Genomic DNA, 16853 nt, shown 5'->3' with positions numbered 1-16853 from the left:
TGTGTGGTTCACCTGGTTGCCTTGTGCTTCTGGCCAGCTCTCTCCCTTGTTTAGTGCTTTCCGGCCTGCCTACTTGACTCTCCTTGATCTGCTTTCCCTGGTTTGACCTCTTGCTTGTAACCCCGACTACGTTGATTGATATCTGCCTTGATTTCTGCCCGGATACCAATTACATCTGATAGCCACCTGTCCTGACTCTGCCTTGTTCCTCATTCATGCCTGATAGCCACCAGCCCTAAACTCTACCTGAATATTGGACTTTACTGATCTCTACATGTTATTGACCCAGTTAAAGGGAACCTTAACTGAACGGGGGTAAAGAGTTTCACTTACCTGGGCTATTACCAGCCCCCTGCAGCAGTCCTGTGCCCTCGGAGCCGCTCTGGAATCCTCCGGTCCCCAGCTGTCACTTAGTTTCGTTTTTGACGACTCACCAGTCGGCCGGCCGCCATGCGTATTATTGGACGCATTCCCTACTGCAATTAGCGCTTTTGCAGACCGTAACACGTATAAAAAACACATTGCTGCATATCTACGCGTGCGGAATGCGGCAACGTGTATTTTTGAACACGTAGTGGTCCGCAACAGCGCTAATTGCAGTAGGGAATGCGTCCAATAATACGCATGGCAGCCGGCTGACTGGTGAGTCGTCAAAAAGTGACAGCGGGGGACCGGAGGATTACAGAGCGGCTCCAAGGGCACCAGACTGCTGCAGGGGGCTGGTAATAGCCCCAGGTAAGTGAAACTCTTTACCCCCATTCAGTTAAGGTTCCCTTTAAATCTAACTACAATGATTCTCTATTCTGAAGTGTTGTTGTTCTCCTGACCACTAACTGAAGTAATTCCAGTTGTGACCTGGTGGGCACTAGGCTGCAAAGTTCATCGTCCCTTGCGGGGTGCTCTTGTAAAATCCTGTTGTCACTTAGAATCCACAACTGGGTAACACTTCAACCACTAGTGGGAGGGTCAACAGCTTGCACAATTACCATAGATGTAACAGATAGATTTTCTTGAATCCTTGTTCGCTGTATTTGCAGAATTTTATGATGAAGGGTACAAATAGAAGATGGAGTTTTGCTCCAGCTTCGGTCATTATGAATACTTAGTGATGCCCTTTGGTGTATGCAATGCTCCGGCAACTTTTCAGCATCTGGTAAACAATAATTTCAGGGATTTCCTCTATACATTTATGATTGTATTTCTGGACAATATACTGATATTTTCTTCTTCACTTGAGAAACACTGGAGTCACATCAAAAAGGTGCTGGGTCAACTTAGGATGCATGGTTTCTATGCAAAACCGGCCAAATGTGAATTCAAAAAGACTAATATTCAGTTCCTGAGTTTTTACATCTCACCCAAGGGCATCACCATGAATCCACAAAATATTTCTCAACTGCCTTATCGCACCAATAAAAAAGAAGTGGAGATTTATTGCCTTTGCTAATTTTTATTGTAAATTTATCAATGGCTTTTCTACGGTTGTGGCTCCCATTTCTCAACTTACAAAACTCATTGTACTTTTCATTGGACTCCAAAAGCTCAAATGGCCTTTGATAAACTTAAGACTCAGTTTACATCAGCTCTGATTCTCCATCATGCAGATCCTTCTCAACCATTTGTTGATGCATCTAAAATTGCTGTGGTGTGGGGTCGGTTCTTTCTCAAAGCTTTGGCTCTAAAGGTCTTCTCCATCCAGTAACCTTTGTCTCTAGAAAATGAAATCCTACATAGAAGAATTATGATATCAGAGACCGGCAGCTCTTGGCAATTAAATTGGCCCTGGAGGAGTGGCATTATTTTCTGAAAGGTGCCTGACACCCTATCCTCATTTATACAGATCATCGGAACTTGGAACACTAAAGCAGATGCTCTGTCACAAATATACCCTGAAAAGGATACACTTCAGTCAAATGATACCATACTTTCACCACAAACTTTCCTGTTTATTCAATCTGACATCATATCTCTAATCAGACAAGAAGGAGTGTCTCTGCAACCTGATCTGTCCTTTGGTCTTCAGTCTCATGATGAGTTCTTCTAACAGGGAGAGAGAGTCTTTGTTCCAGAAACTTTAAGGGCTTTGGTGCTACTCTTGTGTCATGATCACAGATTATCTGGTCATGGAGGTATAGCTAAAACTCTAGATCCAATTATGTCCTTGTGAGGAAACGGGAAAAAGCCGCTGCAAGTACTCAGAGTAAGGCGGCTGATTCCGCGTTCAACATGGCAGCTTGCGCGCATGGGCCTGCATCCACTAGCCTGACGGAGCGCGGAGAAACCACCGCATGCCCTGTGAACAAGGCGGCGGATTCCGCGTCCGACACGACGGTTTGCACGCATGGGCTTACCACTAGCAGTATGGCTGAACGCGGGAAAACCGCCGCATGCTCTGACAGCGGTGCGGCTTGCCCCACGTTCAAACCAACAGATACATTACAACACATGTCTAGTGTGGCTGGGACTGATAGTCCACACAGGTTCAGAAGGACGCGCGCGCGCTGAGAGGCATAGCCTTTATGGCAGTCAGAAGGGTGTCCGCTGATCTAGCCGATCAGCTGACAATTCTATCAGGTTTCATTGGTCCAGCACTTAGGGGAGGCGCTGGAGAGCGCTGGTGTATATATACTGGGTGCTGGTCATTTCTCTGGTGTTTGGCATTGCGATCACTACGTGGTAGCACTCAGACCTTGTCAGTATCTGTGATATTATCTGTGTTATTATCTAGACCAGTTCCTGGGTGTTGATAATCAAGGACCTCACACCTCAGTCTAGGGAAAACTGTATATTATCTGTGTTATTATTTAGACCAGTTCCTAGGTGTTGATGACCAGGGACCTCACGCCTTAGACTAGGAATTAGCTTTACCATCTAGTTATACTCAGACCAGTTCCAGGGTGTTGATGATCAAGGAGCTCACACCCAAGACTAGGCATTGTTGATTATTTGTTATGACCTTCTGCTTTCCTGACTACTCTTCTGATCTCTGATTAGGTACTTCGCTATATCTGATACTCTGTTGCCGAACTCTGCTTGTCTTAGGATTACGCATCTGTCTCCTGTCTCTGTCGCTGATCTGTCTGTCTGTTGCCGATCCGGCTTGCCCGACCTCGAGAGCTATCTCCTCAGTCTAGAGATAGCTTACAGACCTGTGGGTGACACCCTTCCTTGGTGTCAATCACACTCTGTCCTTCCTACTCCTAGCCTGACCCCTCCCTCGGGAGAGTCTCAGGCTTGCGGAAGGAACGTGTTACTGTGCAAAACTCCTTACTGCTGTGCACCTGCTCCTCAGGTGCAGTCCTCAAAGTATTTATGTTGCACCAAACACTCTTATTACCCAGGTGTCCAGAGGTTAGAGATATATCTGATTATCGGTGATACTGCAGATCATCAATAACCGGGTATATATCTGTATTCTCGGTGATACTGCAGATCACCGGTAATCAGATCCTCTCTGTGTTACACCGATCGTTACAGTCCTGTCTTGTCCTGTCTGTGCTAGGTCAAAGAGTCGTAGATTTAAGCCTTGGAGTCTACTGTCTCTGCTTCCCATCCTGGCCCGCCCATGAGACATAATTGCAATGGATTTTATTGTGGAATTACCAGCTTCTTCAGGGAATACAGCAATTCTGGTGACTGTTGATCATCTCACAAATATGGCTCACTTTATACCAATAAGGACTGTACCTTCTGCAGTGGTTACGGCTGAGGTATTTACTAAAGAAATTTGTATGGAAAAAAGGGCCCCCGGGGAGGTACTTACTTCAGGAGGGGGAAGCCTCTGTTCCTCCATTGCTTTGCCAGGACCCTTCGAATCGTGGCAAGGTAAATATTTACCGGGCGGAAATAGCCGAATCCGATCGATCCGCTCTACTGAGCAGGTGCGAGTCCTTTTGCGCCGCTGCTGCGCCTGCGCTGGGTCTTAGCAAAGGTAAATATATCAATCCTTATCAAGCTTGTTGGGGGAGGATTGGGGGAGAATTTGTGGGAGCCAGCGCTGGATTCCCTGAACCTAAGGGGAGAGGGAAGCCTCATTGGGACCCTGAGGCTTCCCCCTCCCGAGGAAAGTATCCGCCCTGGGGGGGGGGGGTTGTTCTAGCTTCAATGGGGCCCCTAGGCAGAAGTAACCTAGGGGCCCCCCTGACCCTCCCTTCACTTATGGAACCCCCCATCACTGACGAGACCGCCCCCTTACTTAATGCCAGCTGTGCTCCCCAGTCTTAGGTGGTCTCTAGATATGCCCTTCGAGATTAGGTACCCTCCCCCTCCAGTATAGGTAGCCAAATGTGCTCCCCAATCCCCATGATTAGATACCCCCCAGTATATAGCCCTACCATGATTGCCTCCCCTCCCCTCCCTCCCAATACAGATAGCTAGATGTGCCCCTTTCCCTAGGATTAGATTGCCCCCTCCCCCCACATATGCAGTGCAATGTGCAGTGCAGCGGAAGGGCCGAGGCGAGGGTACAACTCACCTGTCAGCGTCGCCGTGAAGTTCAGAGGATCTTCTCCACTTCACACAATCACAGCGTCTCCTCCTATTTTTCCTCCAGCGGTGCAGTACTGAGAGGCGCCACTAGAGGGAGTCGGCAAAAAAGAGATGCTGGTCTATGTATAGTGGAGAAGACTTTCTGAACTTCTCTGCAACACTGACTGGTGAATGAACCCACGGTTGTAGCACTGCACACTGGCTTGCATATGTGAGGGGGGGGGGGGACTTGGGGGCCCCCAGAAACCTTCTCCTGCCTGCCACTGCTAACTCACCTCCACCACCTTCACTACACATGCTGCGGTACCCAGTGGCCGGCCACATTACATTTTTATTAGAAGATGCCTGGGGGCCCCTATGCACTCTGGGGCCTGGGGACAATTGCCCCCCTTTCCTTAATTGTAGCGGTAGCTCTGGGGGGTGGTGGGGGGGGTTATGTTACAGAGTCTCTTTAAAGAGATTCTAAGGCTTCATGGGATCCCATCTGACATTGTATCTGACGGGGGTACAGTTCACCTTAAAGTTTTGGCAAGAATTATGACAGATAATGAACACACACAGTCAGGGCCAGCCCTAGACTTTTTGCCGCCTGAGGCAAAATTAGAAAAAATTGCTGCCCCCCCCCCCAGCCATGGGGGGGGGGGGCACCGAGCTGGAGGGGTAGCGGGCAGAAAGGAGGTATTGGCCTAGCGGTGGGGAGGGGGGTCGGACCCCCCCTCCCTCGCCTGGGTCCCCCGATCTGCGCTGCTCCTCCAGCGTTAAACCAGCGTGCATATCATTAAGAGGCAACGGGCGGGGCAATCACTCACCTCTTCTGCGTTCCATCGTGCGTTCCACTGACGTCACTTCCTGCAAGGCCGTCCACTTACAATACAGTGGGCGGCGTTGCCGGAAGTGACGTCAGTGGAGCACACGATGGAACGCGGGAGAGGTGAGTGATTCCCCCGCCCGTTGCCTCTTAATGATATGCACGCTGGTTTCACGCTGGAGGAGCAGTGCAGATCGGGGGACCCAGGCGAGGAAGGGGGGGTCCGACCCCCCTCCCCACCGCTAGGCCCAATACCCCCTTTCTGCCAGCTACCCCTCCAGCTGGGCGGGCGGCCCCCAGCATCCAAGGACAGGCGGGTGCCGCCCCTCCAGATCTGTCGCCTGAGGCAAATGTTTCACCCCGCCTCATGAGCGGGCCGGCCCTGAGTCCAACAGACAGACAAAAAGGACTAATCAGACATTGGAGCATAACCTTCACTGTTTCACCTCAGCAGCTCAGGATGGCTGACCCACTTTATTAGCGATTGCAGTCAGAGTTTGTTTATAACAACAATAGACATTGTTCTACAGGTTTATCCCCATTCTTAGCAAACTTCAGATTCCACCCTACAGTATATCCTGGTATCAAAGTGACGTCTCGGATTCCAGAAGTTCAAGAGAGAATTGTGTGGCTTACAGAAAACTTTGAACAACTTCTAGAAAATATTCAGCAGGTTCAGGCAAGAATCAAAATGTAATCAGAGGAGAGATTCCCGATTTCAAACCTGGTGATCAAGTAGGGCTTCCACTACCAGTCCTAAAAATTTGTTGACCTTGTAATAAACATGAACGTAGGTACAAGCTCTCCTTAGCTGAGTCAGTAAAGATACAACCAGTATTCAAGGTTTCCTGTTTAAGAGTGGTTGATCCCCCTCAGCCATTTCTGGTCGATGGTGAGGAGTAATTTGAGGTGGAGAGAATTTTGGATTGCAGGAGATGGGGAAGATTGGTTCAATACTTAATCAAGTGGAGAGGGTTTGGTCCAGAGGAAAATTCCTGGGAACCTGCACAGAATGTTCACAAGCCTAGACTGGTCAGAAATTTTTATAGACAGCACCCTGAGAAAGGTTTTCCAGTAGGCATACAGAGATTGCCCTTAAAGCAGTAGGATCAGCCATACTATGTCAGGAAAAAAACACATATATAAGTAGATAAATACTTGATCTATTTACATAACACATGTATTATACTGTCCACGTTTTGATTTCAGTGAATGTTATATAGTAAATGACGAGAATTCTGTTCCTGGTGGGGGCCATGTCTATTGCCCACAGTTAAGGCTAACTCGTGATGTCATTTCTGCCCTTTACTTTTTTTCTTGACTCCTCCAGTCACTGAGTTGCCTCAGCCTTGCTTGTAAACACAAGTGAGTAGGGGATTAGGTTTCAGATAAGCAGCTGGCAGGGAAATAAAGGGAAGAGGAGGAATATATTATAGATAAAAAGAACCCCCAGCATGCAATTCTTTGGCCCGACTACTAAAGAGCCAGTGCTCCTTGAAGGGACTCCGAGCTCAAGTAAAAAAAGAAAGTTGTACTCACCCGGGGCTTTTTCCAGCCCAGTGCTGGTCGGGAGGTCCCACGACGGCGTCCTGGCTCCTCTCCTAGTCCCCGCTCCGGAATGACTGACCGGCCGCAGCCCGGGCGACACTCTGCCGAGTGTCGGGCTGTTCCTTCCGCGTATGACGCGGCTGATGTCACACGCCGGCCGCCTCGCGTCATCACGGCGGCCGGCGTGGCAGTACGGCGCATGCGCGCTTTAATCGCGCATGCGCAGTACTTTCACGCCGGCCGCCTCGCGTCATCACGGCAGCCGTCGTGAAAGTACTGCGCATGCGCGATTAAAGCGCGCATGCGCCGTACTGCCACGCCGGCCACCGTGATGACGCGAGGCGGCCGGCGTGTGACGTCAGCCGCGTCATACGCGGAAGGAACAGCCCGACACTCGGCAGAGTGTCGCCCGGGCTGCGGCCGGTCAGCCATTCCAGAGCGGGGACTAGGAGAGGAGCCAGGACGCCGTCGTGGGACCTCCCGACCAGCACTGGGCTGGAAAAAGCCCCGGGGGAGTACAACTTCCTTTTTTTTACTTGAGCTCGGAGTCCCTTTAAGTATGTGATAACTCCAAATCATAACAGCAGAAAATGTTTTGAAAGTTTTAAATGCAGGCTTAGCATCTTTATCACTTAAAGGGGTTATTTCGCAAAAAAAAGTAGGCAGTTAAAAAATGTGACAGATGACAGATTTTGGGCCAGTCCATCTTTTTAAGGGGGATTCTCAGGGCTTTCTTTGTTTTCAACAGCATTTCCTGAACAATAGTTTAACTGCCAAAATAGCAAGATACCAGCCGGCCTCCCTAATCACTTGCACACTATTATGTCAGTTAAATTTTGCAACTGTTGTTCAGGAAATGCTGTTGAAAACAAAGAAAGCCCTGAGAATCCCCCTTAAAAAGATGGACTGGCCCAAAACCTGTCACATTTTTTAACTGCCTACTTTTTTCGCGAAAGAACTCCTTTAATACACTCAGACCAGTTGCTGTGGAAATTTGATTTTTATGGTGACGAAACCGCTTTAAGAGGTTGAGAGGGGTTATATCATATTTATGTGTCCTCTCTTTCCCATGGATGTTCTATTTATCATTAATACTACACATACATCTCATACATGTATTTTCACTTTGGGTTCATTTTAGTGAGTCACTGTGCAGATGACAGCAGCCAAGGAAGGAGGAGCTCTTCACTATTTCCCAGCTTGGAGAACTCTCCTTATATTATCTCCAAAGCCTCATACAGTATAGGCGTACCCTATCCCCAGGTTTCCAGGATTGGTCCACCACATCACCTGCTGAAGCAGAGTTGAGAAGCCCATAACACATCTAAGTTGTGGGCACCTCCCACAAGGTATTGGAACAGTTAGCTATGAGAACATCTCATGCTGTTTTTCTTCACCTTCAAGTCCCTTGCCCCCCAAATCATGTCTTAAGACTAGCTACTCCTTATCAGCAAATTCCCATTTCCTTCACTTCCGATCTGCATAATGTCTACCCCTAACATCCCAGTTGTGTGTTCCTGCTGTTTTTCTTCACTGCGGCACTCCCATTGTGTGGGGCATGCTGTGCAGCCTCATCGCCTATTCCCCTCCATAGAGCTCCTGGGTGTTTCTGCATGTCATGTGACAAACTTCAGGAGCCTTAAAGGGAACTAAACTCAGAAATAATTTTTTTTACATTGGATCTCCCCGCAAGGGAGGCTTGTAACACTGAATGCTGAATGCTGTGGGAGCGTAGTTAGGGGAAGCACGATTGGTTACGTACGAGGGCCGTTTAGTGTAGCCCCCTGTCCCTGTGATGGTCACCATCTTGTCTGCAGCCAGCCACACTTCAAAGATCCCTTGTCTGAAGCACGCACCTGGCCGCAATGCATGCCGGGAGCTGTAGTACCTACATCCCCGATGGGAGGTGCATGCACATCTAAAAACTACAGCTACTGGCATGCTTTGCAGCATACAGCACCCAGCATACAGTGCGGCCAGAGCTTCATATGCAGGTTCTTTGAAGTGCGATGGATGTGGACAGGATGGTGATCATCAAAGGGACAGGGGGCTACAAGACCAGCCCCCGTATTTTACTAATCATACTCCCCCTAACCCCTGCCCCCACAGAATTCAGTGTTATGAAGCTTCCTTACTGGGAGGTTCAATGTAAAAAAAAAAATTCTGTGCTCAGTTACATAGGGCTTGATTCATGAAAACTTAATGTGCTCATCAGTGCGAGGTAATGAGTGTAGCGCGAGGTAATGAGTGTAGCCAGTGGCGTAGCTACAAACCTCTGGGCCCCGATGCGGAATCTGGATGTGCCCCCCCCCCCCCCCCCCCCGGCAACAACAGGCCCCCCTCCCCCGGCAACACCCGACGCACACACATATCCGAATCCCTATAGCCAGCTATAGGTCCCCCCAGTATAGGTAGCCAGGCATAGGTAAGCCAGTATAGTTGCCCCCGGTATAGGTTGGCCAGGTAGGTGCCTCCAGCATAGGTAGCCAGTATAGTTGCCCCCAGTATAGGTTAGATAGGCAGGCGCCCCCGGTATAAGTTAGATAGATAGGTGCCCCCAGTACAGGTTAGCTATGTGGGTGCCTCTAATATAGGTAGCCAGAATAGTTGCCCCCAGCATAGGTTAGATTGGTAGGTGCCCCCAGTATATGTTAGTTAGGTAGGTGCCTCCAATATAGGTAGCCAGTATAGTTGCCACCTGTATAGGCTAGCTAGGCGCCCCGAATACAGGTTAGATAAGTAAGTGCCCCCAGTATAGGTTAGATAGGTAGGTGCCCCCCAGTATAGGTTAGATTAGGTAGCTGGCCCCAGTATAGGTTAGATGAGGTAGCTGCCCCCCAGTATAGGTTAGATGAGGTAGGTGCCCCCCAGTATAAGGTTAGATGAGGTAGCTGCCCCCCAGTATAGGTTAGATTAGGTAGGTGCCCCCCAGTATAGGTTAGATTAGGTAGGTGCCCCCCAGTATAGGTTAGATTAGGTAGGTGCCCCCCCCCCCGGTATAGGTTAGATTAGGTAGGTGCCCCCCAGTATAGGTTAGATTAGGTAGGTGCCATCCAGTATAGGTTAGATTAGGTAGCTGCCCCCCAGGATAGATTAGGTAGCTGCCCCCCCAGGATAGGTTAAATTAGGTAGCTGCCCCCCAGGATAGGTTAGATTAGGTAGCTGCCCCCCCCCCCCAGGATAGGCTAGGTAGGTACCTGCCCCCCCCCCCCCCGGATAGGTTAGGTAGGTAGCTGCCCCTCCCCCCAGGATAGGTTAGGTAGGTAGCTGCCCCCCAGGATAGGTTAGGTAGCTGCCCCCCCCCCCACCAGGATAGGTTATATTAGGTAGCTGCCCCCCCCCCCCCCCGGATAGGTTAGGTAGGTAGCTGCCCCCCAGGATAGGTTAGGTAGGTAGCTGCCCCCCCAGGATAGGTTAGATTAGGTAGCTGCCCCCCCCCCCAGGATAGGTTAGGTAGGTAGGTGCCCCCCCCAGTATAGGTTAGGTAGGTAGCTGCCCCCCAGGATGGGATAGGTAGCTGCCCCCCCCAGGATAGGTTATATTAGGTAGCTGCCCCCCCACCCCCCAGGATAGGTTAGGTAGGTAGCTGCCCCCCCAGGATAGGTTAGATTAGGTAGCTGCCCCTCCCCCCCCCAGGTTAGGTTAGGTAGGTAGGTGCCCCCCCCCCCAGTATAGGTTAGGTAGGTAGCTGCCCCCCAGGATAGGATAGGTAGGTAGGTGCCCCCCAGTATAAGGTTAGATGAGGTAGCTGCCCCCCAGTATAGGTTAGATTAGGTAGGTGCCCCCCAGTATAGGTTAGATTAGGTAGGTGCCCCCCAGTATAGGTTAGATTAGGTAGGTGCCCCCCCCCGGTATAGGTTAGATTAGGTAGGTGCCCCCCAGTATAGGTTAGATTAGGTAGGTGCCATCCAGTATAGGTTAGATTAGGTAGCTGCCCCCCAGGATAGATTAGGTAGCTGCCCCCCCAGGATAGGTTAAATTAGGTAGCTGCCCCCCAGGATAGGTTAGATTAGGTAGCTGCCCCCCCCCCCGGATAGGTTAGGTAGGTACCTGCCCCCCCCCCCCCCCCCGGATAGGTTAGGTAGGTATCTGCCCCTCCCCCCAGGATAGGTTAGGTAGGTAGCTGCCCCCCAGGATAGGTTAGGTAGCTGCCCCCCCCCCACCAGGATAGGTTATATTAGGTAGCTGCCCCCCCCCGATAGGTTAGGTAGGTAGCTGCCCCCCAGGATAGGTTAGGTAGGTAGCTGCCCCCCCAGGATAGGTTAGATTAGGTAGCTGCCCCCCCCCAGGATAGGTTAGGTAGGTAGGTGCCCCCCCCCAGTATAGGTTAGGTAGGTAGCTGCCCCCCAGGATGGGATAGGTAGCTGCCCCCCCCCAGGATAGGTTATATTAGGTAGCTGCCCCCCACCCCCCAGGATAGGTTAGGTAGGTAGCTGCCCCCCCAGGATAGGTTAGATTAGGTAGCTGCCCCTCCCCCCCCCCAGGTTAGTTAGGTAGGTAGGTGCCCCCCCCCCCAGTATAGGTTAGGTAGGTAGCTGCCCCCAGGATAGGATAGGTAGGTAGTTGCCCCCCAGGATAGGATAGGTAGGTAGCTGCCCCCAGGATAGGATAGGTAGGTAGCTGCCCCCCAGGATAAGATAGGTAGGTGCTGTATATGGAGGGGGGAGCTGCAGCCGCGGGGAGGGTCGCCTGACCTCTCCCTCCCTTCCTCTCCCCGCCCCCCCCCCCCCCCCCCCCCTCAGATGCAGAGAGAACGGCGCACGGAAGCGCTGTAGGCAGAACTCACCTCCGTCCCTGCGCCGCTGATCTCCTCCCGCTCTGTATAGATGTTGTTACACACTGCTTCCTGTTTAGCCGGAAGCAGTGTGTATCAGCATCTATGCAGAGAGGGAGGAGACCAGCGGCGCTTGGAACGCAGGGAGGTGAGTTCTGCCTACAGCGCTTCCGTGTGCCGCTCACTCTGCATCTGAGGGGGGGGGCCCGGGGAGAGGAAGGGAGGGAGAGGTCAGGCTGCCCTCCCCGCGGCTGCAGCTCCCCCCTCCAATAGTGCGCAGGGCACTAGAAACGGACATGGGCCCCCCGGGCCCCTCCCCCGCCTCTTCAGGAGCCAGGCCCGGTCGCCACTGAGTGTAGCATGAAATAATGAGTGTAGCGCGAGGTAATGAGTGTAGCACAGGGCAATGAGCAGGTTAAAACGTATGTGCACATGCTCAAAACTTAACATGCTCACCATTGCAAGGTAATGAGAGGAGCCTGAGGTAATGATAGGAGCGCGCTTTTAAACTTACGTGCGCACGCTACGCATGGTGGCCTCTATGTAGTGTGCGCTGTTAAGGTACACGCATTTGTTGTCAATTACTCGCTCATTACCTCATACTCCTCTCATTACCCCACTCTCCTCTCATTACCTCACTCTCCTCTCATTACCTCACTCTCCTCTCATTACCTCACTCTCCTCTCATTACCTCACTCTCTTCTCATTACCCCACTCTCCTCTCATTACCTCACTCTCCTTTCATTACCCCACTCTCCTCTCATTACCTCACTCTCCTCTCATTACCCCACTCTCCTCTCATTACCTCACTCTCCTCTCATTACCTCACTCTCCTCTCATTACCCCACTCTCCTCTCATTACCTCACTCTCCTTTCATTACCCCACTCTCCTCTCATTACCTCACTCTCCTCTCATTACCCCACTCTCCTCTCATTACCCCACTCTCCTCTCATTACCTCACTCTCCTTTCATTACCTCACTCTCCTCTCATTACCTCACTCTCCTCTCATTACCCCACTCTCCTCTCATTACCTCACTCTCCTCTCATTACCCCACTCTCCTCTCATTACCTCACTCTCCTCTCATTACCTCACTCTCCGCTCATTACCTCACTTTCCTCTCATTACCCCACTCTCCTCTCATTACCTCACTCTCCTCTCATTACCCCACTCTCCTCTCATTACCTCACTCTCCTCTACCTCACTCTCCTCTCATTACCCCACTCTCCTCTCATTACCCCACTCTCCTCTCATTACCTCACTCTCCTCTCATTAAATCACTCTCCTCTTATTACCTCACTCTCCTCTCATTACCCCACTCTCCTCTCATTACCCCACTCTCCTCTCATTACCTCACTCTCCTCTCATTACCCCACTCTCCTCTCATTGCCTCACTCTCCTCTCATTGCCTCACTCTCCTCTCATTACCTCACTCTCCTCTCATTGCCCCACTCTCCTCTCATTGCCTCACTCTCCTCTCATTGCCTCACTCTCCTCTCATTGCCTCACTCTCCTCTCATTGCCGCACTCTCCTCTCATTACCTTACTCTCCTCTCATTACCCCACTCTCCTCTCATTACCTCACTCTCCTCTCATTACCTCACTCTCCTCTCATTACCCCACTCTCCTCTCATTACCTCACTCTCCTCTCATTACCCCACTCTCCTCTCATTACCTCACTCTCCTCTCATTACCCCACTCTCCTCTCATTACCCCACTCTCCTCTCATTACCTCACTCTCCTCTCATTACCCCACTCTCCTCTCATTACCTCACTCTCCTCTCATTACCCCACTCTCCTCTCATTACCTCACTCTCCTCTCATTACCTCACTCTCCTCTCATTACCTCACTCTCCTCTCATTACCTCACTCTCCTCTCATTGCCTCACTCTCCTCTCATTGCCTCACTCTCCTCTCATTGCCGCACTCTCCTCTTATTACCCCACTCTCCTCTCATTACCTCACTCTCCTCTCATTACCTCACTCTCCTCTCATTACCTCACTCTCCTCTCATTACCTCACTCTCCTCTCATTACCCCACTCTCCTCTCATTACCTCACTCTCCTCTCATTACCTCACTCTCCTCTCATTACCCCACTCTCCTCTCATTACCTCACTCTCCTCTCATTACCCCACTCTCCTCTCATTACCTCACTCTCCTCTCATTACCCCACTCTCCTCTCATTACCTCACTCTCCTCTCATTACCTCCCGATGATGAGCGAGTTACGTTTTCATGCATCAAACCCATAGTTACATTGTTATTTGGGTTGAAAAAAAGACATGTCAATCGAGTTCAACCAGAAAATAATGTACAACCAAAAAATAACGTACCAGAAAATAAAGTTGCCTTTAACAATTATTCTGCAGCTCAGTGCTGGGCTGCAGGGGTGTAACTATAAATCATGGGCCCCTCCAGCAAAACTTTGATGGGGCCCCTCAATGCTCACACCCTCTCACTTGCCATCCACTGGTGACCCTCACAGCCTGGGGGGCCATCTTGCAGGGGTCATAAAACAAGTGAGGGCATTATAATCTTATAACACCTGATCCAACTCTTTTATCAGAAGTAGTAGTTGGGCACCCCCACAGCTCTGCCCCCCCCCCCCCCTGCAGTCGCAGGGGTTGCTCCCTTCTAGTTATGCCCCTGCTCAGTGGCGGAACTAGAACGCATTGGCCCCCCCTTCGAAACTTTGGATGGGGCCCCCCTTGAATCTGCTGAACACTGAACACTGAATATGAACAAAAGTAAATGATAAAAATCCCGCTGCACCAGATGGTAGGGTGAAGTGAAAAAATCTTTATTCTGTTATTCCATGTCAGCGTTACAGATAAAAGCTCACGCGTATCGGAGCAAAAGATGGCTCCTTAATCATAGCTAACATACACATGCATTGCATCAGTTATATAGCAAAGAGAGGGCCCCACCCACAGGGGTGTCCATTTTGGCCTTAAAGTTGCAGACATCACAAATTTAAAATGGTATAAACCAATACATTATGCTGAAAGTACATATAAAAACACACATGTAAAAGCACATTATGTTGTCGCAAATCTATTCTTATTAAATATTTATTGATTGATTAATCACAATTTTTATTTATATTTATGAAAACCAATTGCTACATCCCTATTAGAGAGGGAAGAAAGACCTGGGGGGGAGGAAAAGAGAGGGGGGGGGAGGGGGAAGGGGAAAGGGAAGGAGGGAGACAAAAAGTGAATAGCAAAGGCCAGCCGGAAAGTCAGAAAGACCAGAAAATAGAAGCAAAAGGGCTCAGGGTGTGGGCGCCGGGTGTAAGGGGAGGAAAACATGGAAACAGGGAAGAATCCCTATTCGAGATTATCTATCGTAGAATATATTGAGGTCCATTCTGGAGTTGAGTCCCATAGGGGAACGTGTTCCCAATTTCCAAATCCAGAACGCCTCTCGTTTCAAAAGTTTATTATATAAGTTTCCCCCCCTGGCAGAATGCGCCACCCTTTCTATGCCCTGGAATTGAAAACCAGACATATCACCCATATGAACCAAATAAAAATGTTTAGAAACACGTCAGGTAATTTCACTTTCCAGACATATTAATTATGACATGAGACAGTATATTAATTGTCAGACCTGCAACGTTGTTTATTTGGTTACGTGTACGAGGTGTGAAAAACAATATGTGGGGTGTACCACCCGCCCCCTTCACCAAAGAATTTCAGAGCACTATAACGGTGCGGGCAGATGCTTGAAGAATGTTGCCTATGTCACCAGTGCTTCCAGTGTTTCTAAACATTTTTATTTGGTTCATATGGGTGATATGTCTGGTTTTCAATTCCAGGGCATAGAAAGGGTGGCGCATTCTGCCAGGGGGGGAAACTTATATAATAAACTTTTGAAACGAGAGGCGTTCTGGATTTGGAAATTGGGAACACGTTCCCCTATGGGACTCAACTCCAGAATGGACCTCAATATATTCTACGATAGATAATCTCGAATAGGGATTCTTCCCTGTTTCCATGTTTTCCTCCCCTTACACCCGGCGCCCACACCCTGAGCCCTTTTGCTTCTATTTTCTGGTCTTTCTGACTTTCCGGCTGGCCTTTGCTATTCACTTTTTGTCTCCCTCCTTCCCTTTCCCCTTCCCCCTCCCCCCCCCCCCCCTCTCTTTTCCTCCCCCCCAGGTCTTTCTTCCCTCTCTAATAGGGATGTAGCAATTGGTTTTCATAAATATAAATAAAAATTGTGATTAATCAATCAATAAATATTTAATAAGAATAGATTTGCGACAACATGATGTGCTTTTACATGTGTGTTTTTATATGTACTTTCAGCATAATGTATTGGTTTATACCATTTTAAATTTGTGATGTCTGCAACTTTAAGGCCAAAATGGACACCCCTGTGGGTGGGGCCCTCTCTTTGCTATATAACTGATACAATGCATGTGTATGTTAGCTATGATTAAGGAGCCATCTTTTGCTCCGATACGCGTGAGCTTTTATCTGTAACGCTGACATGGAATAACAGAATAAAGATTTTTTCACTTCACCCTACCATCTGGTGCAGCGGGATTTTTATCATTTACTTTTGGATCATTTGGCCTTGAACTTCCCTGCTCCCATTTGGGACTATACGTGAGTGTAGCAGTCTCTTCTTTCTATGTACTGTGAATATGAACAAAATGCAAGTTACACATTTTTTCTTTTTGCTTAGCTGCTCCCAAGGTTTTTAATTTAGGTTAGGTCACTTGCCCGGAGGTCTGCCTCACCGTGGTGCAAGTGTCTAGTATAATATACTTTGCATCTAAACCATATTGGAAGCTAAAGTTCCTCCTAGCTTAATAAATGTTAGCACTTGTCTTGGATGCAGGGCATGCATTTTTCAGTCTGGCAGAGGCGGTGTATGCCTGTGCGATTAACCATTCAATTGCAACATGTGTTTAGGGATGCGCAGCCTTTCCCCCCACCTTTTCTTAACTGAATAGGGACTGTCTACAAATCTGTGTCTGCAAAACTTTGTATGATTCCTTATCAGTGGCTGAGCAGATGCAGTCATTAGATACATTGTGTAGAGAGCAGAATTTTGTTTTATCCATATTCTTAGTTGTCAGTCTCTAAGGACATGGATAATAAACTCCTCCCCCATGGGGCCCCCTGCAGCTTCTGCCCCCCCCCCCTGCAGCTGCATCCCTTGCAGGGCCTATTATTACGCCCCTGCTGGCAGGCCCGTATTTACCTCACAGGAGCCTGTAGG

General features: G+C 49.5%; 1 protein-coding gene across 1 annotated transcript in view; it reads right to left on the bottom strand.

Annotated features, from left to right (window-relative positions):
• LOC137571253 (cytochrome P450 2K6-like) overlaps window positions 1-16853 on the bottom strand; it is a 108161-nt gene that overhangs the window by 66255 nt on the left and 25053 nt on the right. The gene's annotated exons all lie outside the window — the stretch shown is intronic.

The sequence above is a fragment of the Hyperolius riggenbachi genome, chromosome 4 (assembly GCF_040937935.1).
Source record: "Hyperolius riggenbachi isolate aHypRig1 chromosome 4, aHypRig1.pri, whole genome shotgun sequence".
Classification (NCBI taxonomy): Eukaryota; Metazoa; Chordata; class Amphibia; order Anura; family Hyperoliidae; genus Hyperolius; species Hyperolius riggenbachi.
This window is presented reverse-complemented; position numbering and strand designations above follow the sequence as displayed.